Genomic DNA, 7,685 nt, shown 5'->3' on the forward strand with positions numbered 1-7,685 from the left:
TCCGTACCCACTGTATATATATATATATATATATATATAAGTACATATGTTTAAAAATAAATAATATATTGAATAAAAACACATTTTATTTATATTATCATTCCCCCTTTTTCCCTAAATTGCAGAAAAGTCAAAAAAGTGTTTAATTGGGCTATCCAGACAGTAAAATACATGTGATCACATGGCTGAAAAAATGGGATAAATTTGATTCATTTGCAGCAATTTATATAAATATATAAATATAGGTACAAATAAATGTAGGTACTACACTTTTTACGTCTATTGCTGTAACAATATTAAACACTGCAAGGATGAACCTAGAAAATACAGAAAGGAATACACAGATAGGTATACCTGGAAATTACACAAAAAAAAAAAATGATCTAGAAGAATCTTCGGTCAGAAAGTGAAATAAGGTGTTATAAGGGTTGCACATATAGAATATGAACAATTAAAAAAAAAAACAATGCTTTCACTTTGAGGAGGTTGTGAGGTCAATGGGGTCTCCCTGAAAGATGATGCAGTTTTGAGTGGCAGAGAATCTGTGGTGGGGATCTTCTGTGTATGAGTGGCAGAGGAAACCAGACTGATCCTGTTACAGCTGGAAGATTTGCTTTGAGGTTATGTTATGCATTCCTGAAAAATGCTTCCATGTTCACAATTAATTCCATTCATAACTAATTTCACAAGAAATGTCCTTCCTTTCGTTCTTTCTTTCTTTCTTTCTTTCTTTCTTTCTTTTTCTTCTTTTTAATTCCACTAGTACATTTTTTTTTAGATTTTGCATCACTGCTTATGAAAAGTTATTAGAAAAAAAAAGAGATAACATTTTGCTGGGTGGAAAAAGTTTCCATTGTTGTCATACTCATATCATACTCAGGATCGTTACTTGAGGTCATAGGGTGTGGAACAACATTTTATGACTGGCCCCCTACACCCACTATGCCTGACAAGCAGGCTAGATTATATAATAGTGGACCTTAGTCAGCTCACCTCACGGGCCTGAGACAACATCTCATGATGGCCTTGACCATACTACTGACATTCTAAACTGTCTGGGACGTCATTTCGGAGTCTTGGGTCAGCATGACTCATGGCTCAGAGTCAACCTTGCCTTGGCTTTGGGACAAAGGTATACCTCAATACCATATACCAATACCGTATACCATATCCAATGACCCCTTTACACTGGCCACATCAAACCGGGTATCACTGTATCCAATTAACTTAACCTTGCTCATGGTTTTGCACATTTGAGCCTTTGCAATAACTCATAACCATTACACGAGCTCATATAGCCTGTAAGTGATAGGTTAGGAGGTATCTGCATCCAAAAGATTTGACTAACTAGGCTTACTCGATTTGAGCTCCCCCTGGTGGACATTGGTGTAGCTACACAGTTCATAACTCTGACTGAACTGATGCACAAGTGTGTCCGTTGAACTTTTCTGTCTAAAACATGTTTATAATATTTGTAAATTTACACTTTTGAATGCATTTTTTTACGTTTAATTGCTTGTAACATCCATATAATCTGACTAGACTAAAATGAGGATTATGTGGCAGCAGGCTGTACCCACCTTTGGGTCCCGTATCCAACAAGGAGCGCCGTTAGTACCCCTTTTTTTCCTGTAGAGGGCAGACCGTACCAACTCACCACTATAAACGGATACGGAGTATCAATCGAGTTCAGCATACCGACTAACCTCACCTTTCCACAGCCAAATGTCAGTTGAGACATTATCCTTTCAGTTACACTTGGGGGTTTGTTTACAGTCTCATTTTTTTTCAGTTTGTTGAAGAGCATAAAAAAGTGAAGTGTGTTCTTTTTTCTAACTCTACACTGACATAATTGAACGTGAACTCTGAATGAATGCATTCCAGAGAGGCTGTGTGGGCAATTGTACTGTCTTTGGGGACCTGTCACACACTTACTGGCACACACACATGCTCACACTAAGAAAGTGAACCTTTTACTTTTTACCCACACTCTCAGAAAAAAGGTACAAAAGCTTTTGCTGGGATGGCACCTTTTCAAAATCGCACCATTTAGGCACTAAAATGTACCATTTAGGTACTAATATGTGCATTTTAACATTCCAATATGCACCTTTTCTGGGATAAAAAAAAGTCGCAAAGGTGCACCTTTTGAAAAGGTACCACCCGAAGTGACAGCGTTAGTACCTTTTTTTGAGAGTGTGTGCTATTTGATTTTCTCTCCGCTCTTTTCCTCTACCAGCTCCTCTGCAGCTGGTAGATATTGAAGCGAGGGCTCCTTTTAACCAGAGCCTGGAGTAAAATTACACCCACTTATCATTAGAGCAAACACCCCTTCCCCTCATATCATATCCTTTCGTGTTGGCACACATACATCCATACACACGTGCACGCACACCCTAACCCATGCCCTACTGATGACCATGCGTCTCTTGGTGGAGAATGTTTTTCATTCCTTCACTGTGTCTATGAATGCTGGCTTTGTCTACCTGCTCCATCTTAAACCCCCCTCTCTTCCCTCCATCTTCCTCCTTTCTGCCTCTCCCAACATTCTCTGATCTCTGTACTGCAGAACTGCTATGTGTGTACACTCAAAAGGTAATAAGATGTCAAGAATTTCAACAAACATTCTGACAAACACAAATATTCATTAAGTGCTCATTATTGATTATCAATTGATCCTTTAACACATTTTATGACCAAAATTTCACATTGCACTTACAGTGTACATTACCCTTTAAAAATTAGGTGTCGGTACAATTGTTAAATATTTTTTAAATAAAAATCTCTTATGCTCATCAAGGCTCCATATATTTGATCCAAAACACAGTAAAACTAGTAATAGTGTGAAATGTTATTAATAGTATGAATATTTTTATTTATATTTTAAGACATTTTAAAATGTATTTTTCCTGTGATGGCTGCTGAAAATTCAGCTATACCATTACTGCAGTCTTCAGTGTCACATGATTCCTCAGAAATCATTCCAATATGCCGATTTGGTGCTCAAGATACATTTCCTATTATAATTATTACAGTTTAAAACGGTTGTGCTGCTTCTTTATACAGTATATTTGTGGAAACTGTAAAATTTTTTCTTTGAATATTTTTTGATTCATAGAAAGTTCAAAAGAACAGCATTTATTTGAAACATTTTTGGTAACATTGTAAGTATCTTGGTTTTGATAAAAATTAATGCATCCTTGCTGAATAAAAGTGTTGATTTCTTTAGAAAAACAAAATCTTGCTGACCCCAAACTTTTGAACAGTAGTGTACAGTTTTATGAAGCTCTGTATTTATTTATGCTTATACAAGTCATTTACTTTACTTTAGTACTATATATTGTATGTAATTATTTTGATTTACATTCACACATACAGATTGTTCTTTTGTGATTTTTAAAATGTATTTCAATGTATTTAAAATGTCAAGCTCTTGGATTGCAATGTCCACAAACAGGGTCAGTTTCTCAGGCCAGTTCACAGGACTTAACTCTCACCCTTGAATGTGTACCAGGGAGCTGCTAAGAGCCCAGAGGTGAATGGTTTGTTTTGTTGTGTGTGTGTGTGTGCACATGTGTTTGTTCTAAGATACAACATTGGTAAACACTATTGGTTCCACTGAAAGTAGACAGCATGAAGCGCCAGCTTTGCACAGAGCTCATGATATAAAATCACACCTGAGGAAATATTCCAAAAGTCTCAGTGATCTAGTGCAATATTTTCAAAATATGTAATGCCTAGGATCCCCAATTATGATAATCAAGTATAATATAATATACTAAAAGTTATAAATTTTTACTGTGACATATTTTTACTGTGTGAGAAAAAAAATAATGATATAATGAATATGAATATTATGAATAAGGAATGTTATCTGGAAAATATTTAAATTGATCATGTGTATGGTTCTGCCCACTATAGTACTGCTAGATCTGTATAAAAGTTAGATTTATGTATGCATTTTTCCTGAAATTTCCCATGGACCCCCTAGCAACCCCTTGAGTGGGGGCCCCTGAACCACCGTTTGAAAAACCCTGATCAAGAGTTTTGATTAAATCAAATAGTGAATGCAGGATCAGAGATGAAGCACATTAAGTTTTGGATAAAGTCAAAGGGGAGCTATTAAACCCAGACAGTGGTGTCCTGGTCGAATTAAACACATTTGTGGCCTAAATTACTTTATCAACAGGGACCTTTCATTCAGAAAATCCTCCGTCCCAGGACACCAGCCACTCTGTTTTGCCATAGCTTATCTCAGAAGTTATGAGAATAAATATAAAGCTTTATGAGACCAAACAAAGACAGAACGAATCCTTCCCCCACTTCAGGCCCCCCATGTGAACTGTAATATCAAACAGAACAGCACGATTTCCCACAGTCATCACAGTCTGACAATACTAAAGGCGAAAAATCACAGAAAATGTTATTTTAATTCACTGTCATACTAATTTGAGAGATGAAATATCTCATCTGTGAGAGTACCGAAAGAACAGTTGTGCAGCACTTTAATTACGGTGTAGTGTAGACAAAAATGACACAATTGTTCACTCATGTGAGTCCGTTGGGCATCTTATCTTGGCACATGGATCAGAACATTTTGTAAAGTGAATGTTTCAGGGTCTTGCAAGCCATCTTGATTTTATTCACTTTTAAAGGGGTAGACCACCCCAAAATAAACATTTTGGCAACATTTACCCACTCTTGTGTTGTTTCAAACTTAGAAGTATGACAGAGTATGACTTCTGTGGAATGTAAAAAAAAAGATATTTTGAAGAATGTTGTTAACATTTTAGGTTCCCCTTAAGCCTGGCTCACACTACAGGATTTTTAGCCCGATTTAGCCCCGATTTCCCCCTCCCGAGAATCGGAGCAAAAATCTTATCGAGCCCCCGTTCGGTGCGGATTATCTGGTAATGTGAGGCATTCACAGATCGAATCTTGCACCTCCCGATCTGCTCGCACACAAATCGGGGCCGCCCCGATCATATCAAACATGTTTGATATTTAGGATTGAAATCGGGATGATGACGGCTATATGATTACGTCAGTACTTTCACAATAGCCAATGCGCGACCGCAAAACAGCTGCTGTACGGCTCCGTTGGATAGTGGAGACGGAGGAAACTGCTTCTTGATGTAGTAGTAACACGACTGTCTTTTGAGCGTGTACACGCAATAGGCCTATCTGAGCGACAGCAGAGGCAATTCATAAAATAAATTGGCCGGTGCCACCCCCTGGCCACCACGTAGACACGCCCCTGGTCACGAGGCGATCACGTGAGCCACTCCCTCTGGCATGATAATCTTAATAATATCTTGTAGTGTGTGATGTGCCATGATGTTAAAATCTTGTAGTGTGTGCATGTTAAGATTTGAGAGAAGATAATCTGCAAAGATTCTCCTTATGTGTGTGCTGCAACGAGATTTCATAATCGGTTAGGACTTTAAAACTCCTATAGTGTGAGCCCGGCTTTATCTGACCACGACATTGTATGCACATAGTTTCTTTCGCGATCTCATATGAAATGATACAGGGTACGGCGTGCGCCGGCACCTTTGTGTGTGCAATTTAAGGCGATCACGTGAGCCACTCCCTCTGGCATGATAATCTTATAATATCTTGTAGTGTGTGATGTGCCATGATGTTAAAATCTTGTAGTGTGTGCATGTTTAAGATTTGAGAGAAGATAATCTGCAAAGATTCTCCTTATGTGTGAGCTGCAACCAGATTTTATAATCGGTTAGGATTTTAAAACTCCTGTAGTGTGAGCCCAGCTTTAGGTTCCAACAGTTTAGGTTCCCATTGACTTTTACTGTATGGACAAAAAATACAATGTAAGCCAATGGGAATAAATGCATTCTTCAAAAAATGTAAATAGTTTGTGTTCCTCAGAAGAAATAAATGCATTCAAGTTTGGAACAATATGATGGTGAGTAAATGAATTTTCGTTTTTGGTTGGACCATCCCTTTAATTCAGCTTTATTCATCTTTAGCCTTCAAAGAATGGTGAAAAAGCCTCACATTTAAAAGAAAGTTTGGCGGGTGCTTAATCTTCAGGCACGTATCAGCCTTCTAATGTCTGATGCCAATCACGGTCAGTGTTTTGCTCTCAACACGGGTTCTCGTGCCAGTCGGCAGGCCTCACATCATCTGATCCACAGCAACCCAGCCACCCTACACACCCCTGGAGCCTCGTCATGTTTCTGCCACCACTCCTCTCCTCATCCCTCTACCTTTCCGCACCCTCCCTCCATCCACACCCGTGGCTCTCTTCTCCCCCACTGCCCGGTGCTCTCTCACATTCCGCAGGTCTGCACACAGAGCCGCATTGTGTGTGTGTCTTACAGAGCACACAGTCAGGGCTCATTTCGGACACACACACATCCAACAGGGTGTGTGCACAGTCGCACCGATGAGTACACACACATACACATATGCCTTCATAAAACTAATAGACATGCATTCATGTGTGCACACGACCACAAACGCACACACTGATTTTCATATGTGCACACTGTATACACACTCATCTACATACACAGGATGTCTCACACCGAGGCCGAGATTCCAGTGTCTGTATTCCTTCTTTTATGCTTTCACTCGCTTTTTGCAGTTTGATCTTTTAATCCCTTGAGCATTACAAATTTTCTCTCCTCCTCTGTTCCCACAGTGAGATAGATGATGGTAGATATTTTATTGTGATTGAATTGTGGAACAGTTACATAAAGGAAATAAACTTTACAAAACTGGGGAAGACACGAACAAAAATACTATGATGGAGATTTTTTGCTAGTTTTAGTAACAAAATAAGTCGCCATTTATAAGCAGGCCACATTACAGTTATATATTCAAAACATCAGTTTTTCTTCAACAGCTGTGAAACATTTGAGAAAAAAATACACATGAACAGTGTTATTTTTGTATGTTATTGTAGTATTTATTAACATTTTAAATAATCATTTATTGTTATATTTTCAGTTTTCATTTTCATTTTTGTTTAATTTTGTAACTTTTACTTACTTGATTTTTTTTGTTATATTTTATATTTCTTGTGAACTTTATTATTATAATTTGTTGCAGTTTTAACAATTTGATTACCTCAACTGAAAAGCTTATTTCAGTTAGTTGCCATTGGCATCATTTCTAATGTGAATTAATGAAAGTGATTGTTAATAGTTTTAGCTTTAGGTTTGGTTTTATTGTAGACTTAGTTTTACTTTTAACAATAACAAAACTGCTTGTGAAACAAAGAGCTGCTGTTATGTTACTGCTTTGGCTGAACAGGACATTTATTTGGACTGTAATAACAATAACTCTGAAGCAGCTGGCGCTCTAATGGAGAAATAATGTTTAAATTTAGTCAGGTTGTGCCAAGTATTGGAGGTTTGTCGTTTGTTAGTTGATAAAGGTTAATACAAGTTTAGTAAGTTGGAATTGTGACATTGTTGAATCAATAAGACAACATGCTGTATGATGTTTCTTATCTTATTCACAGTGATTTGTGGGACATCCATAATCAAGATGTTCACTATAGCACCAGTAACATGGTTTTTGGAATTCATAACCCCTTGCAAAAATGTTGAAGTATTATTGAAAATGCAAACTGCAGATATATCTGATGCATCAGGTCTGACACCTTATGTATGACCACCCATGCTTCTCATACTCACAGTATTTTGATACTT

This window comes from Sinocyclocheilus anshuiensis, unplaced genomic scaffold (genome assembly GCF_001515605.1).
Source record: "Sinocyclocheilus anshuiensis isolate Anshui unplaced genomic scaffold, SAMN03320099.WGS_v1.1 scaffold122, whole genome shotgun sequence".
Taxonomy (NCBI): domain Eukaryota; kingdom Metazoa; phylum Chordata; class Actinopteri; order Cypriniformes; family Cyprinidae; genus Sinocyclocheilus; species Sinocyclocheilus anshuiensis.